This window comes from Sycon ciliatum, chromosome 4, assembly GCF_964019385.1.
Source record: "Sycon ciliatum chromosome 4, ocSycCili1.1, whole genome shotgun sequence".
NCBI lineage: Eukaryota > Metazoa > Porifera > Calcarea > Leucosolenida > Sycettidae > Sycon > Sycon ciliatum.
Window position 1 is genome coordinate 11,181,776 of NC_088646.1, and position 2,500 is coordinate 11,184,275.

The 2,500-nt window shown below is 46.3% G+C and overlaps 1 protein-coding gene across 1 annotated transcript in view; it reads right to left on the minus strand.

Annotated features, from left to right (window-relative positions):
- Window positions 1–2,500, minus strand: part of LOC135814458 (mucin-5AC-like) — a gene marked incomplete at its 5' end in the record, with an annotated part of 27,832 nt that overhangs the window by 13,253 nt on the left and 12,079 nt on the right.

Here is a 2,500-nt window from a genome sequence, read left to right on the forward strand (position 1 = left end):
CGCCAGTTGCAAGGTGAGTTCGACGACGAGGATTTCGGATACTCAAGCGTCAATCAAAATCCAACTCTTGTTCGAAGAAACAATGAGCACGACTAATCATATCTTTCTCGGCATCACTGAGATTCTTACGGGCCTTGGAAGCCATTACAGTCCGGCACTCAGAAAATGCAAACAAGAAGAAGATTCATTTGAGACTTTCATTTCTTTTGAGACTTTCCTCACACCTTTTCATTTGCGACTTTGCGTGTTTTGCATCTTTTGTATTTCCCGCGGCGACGAAGAAAAACCTGAAAAACACATCTGAAAACCAGAAAACACTCATGCAAAACTCACGGCTGTCGTGCGCTACAGTACGTACGGCTCGTACGTATGAGTTCACGCGTCTATAGTTTTGAAATGGACTGTACTGTCCAAAGAAATACATGAGCTGTGGACCTTGAGGCTGTGTTTACATGAGGCGTTTCAACGTGGGTTGAGTTCGATTCGGGTCAAGTTTCAACCCGCCATGAACACAGATTGCCTGGCGTGTTTACATGACGCATTGCGCTTGACCCGGGATGAAATTTTGCCCCGGGTTGATTTCAACCCCTTGAGGGAGGGCTGAAATCCAGAAATCGCACTCACCGTACTTCTGTGGGTACTGTAGAACGGGTAATTCTAGCCACTATTAATTTTAGCGTTTTCCCATTGTCAACCGGTTAGCGACGTTTTATTTTAGCGATTTGCAGCGATTTTACTCACGGATCACCAGTGCACTACTAATGTCTCAACGGATTAGCGACTTGAAACTTTAGCGAAAATGAGTAGATCTAAAATTACCCGTTCTACAGTATCTCGCGCCAGGTTTGAACAGCAATGCAAAGGCAAATTTCAAGCAAAAGTTTTCACGTGATCGTACAGGGCTGTACAAGTGGACTTTTGGCGGCATATCAGTAATTGACCCGGCACGGCTGCTTTCTTTCGCGAATCGGTGCCACTCCTCAAAACGGCAAAAATCACATAATTTTCAAATTTTCAAAAATGTTGCACTGAGAAGACACTGAGAATAGCGTGTCGAAGCAACACATTTCGCCACTCAAATCACAGTCTTATTCCGTCCTATTCGACCTGGTTTACCTGAAACTCCCGGTTTTCGATCCGCGGAAAACTTTGCTTCGGGTTGGTACCACACACTCGACCATTCTCATCTTTCTTGTTGCTGTTTCAGCCATTCTCGCCGACTTCGTTCTTGCTGCGACTTATTCGTGGTGGACATTATCACCACTCAATAACAGGTCGTCTTCCTTGCTGTACCGATTGTTCAGTGACAAACGAGTATTTTTCCTGGACATGGTAAATATCGATCTACCCCCTGCAGAAAGTTCATTCGAATATAGTATTTCTAAGCACCTTCACAATCCACTTTTCTCCCCACGTTTCCAACAGGTTTTCTGAAATTACGGACCAGCATGCTGCGTTTTTGGACCAAATGTGTTGTGTGGGTGGCAAAAAGTTCACGTCGTGTAGCCAGTCCACCAAATACCCTGCGAGGAAAATTTAAAGACCACCTTTGGTCAAAATTCGGCATCAATATTTCGACAGATGACCCACAAGTTCATCCTCAGTACTTATGTGTCAACTGCCAACGGGTTCTGAGTCGACCGCAAGCAAAACCATCGGGTGGTTGCACTCCTGTAAGTGCATGGTACCCCCATCACCGCACCAACTGCACGGCATGTTCATCATTCAAGCAAACCAAACGTGGCCGCCCCTCAAAGCGTAAATAGCCCAGTACTGGTGAAGTCATCATGGCAAGTGCAGTAGTATACTTTCCAGGTCTAGTGGACATGGTGGTGCTTTTGTAGGGAATCATGTCCACCTAGCTCTGCAGGATGATTGTGATCCTTGCACTGACTTCCAGTCCGACCTCGATCATCACCCAGCGGCACCCAGCATTGCTTCCACAAACTGAGAACATCCAGCGCCGTTACCAGTCTCTGCTGAAGTCATATGCAGCCTGCAGGTCCCTCTACAACCACTCTGCGAACGTGACTGGCCAAGACATAGCATCCTTGCAGCAGCAAGTCGAGAAATGTCTTGGTCTCTGTCGCACGCATGTCGTCCAGCGTCAGCTCAGCCACATCACTCCCAAACTACATCAGTACATGTGCTGGAAGAGAACACTGTTCCCGCCATCAAGCAGCTCAGAGTTGGCATCGCTCTTCTTGCCGAGCAAGGAAGTGAGAGCATTCATGCAGAATTCAATGGTCTTCATCGCAATTTCCATTCGATTCGAAGCAATCTTCAGCGTCTGCAAGCAATATTATTTTCTCAGCAGCACCTTGTAAGCACATTTCCTGAACACGATGCCCTCAAGCCTGTCAAGAGCAAGTGGCCAAAGCAGTGAAGGTTCTTAAGAACCCTTGCTACTGACTTGTTTCAACTTCTCTTCGTTTCTGTTCTGGTCCATTTTTCTTGTCGAACAACTACGGAATATTCAAAATTTCGAAGCTGTACTTCA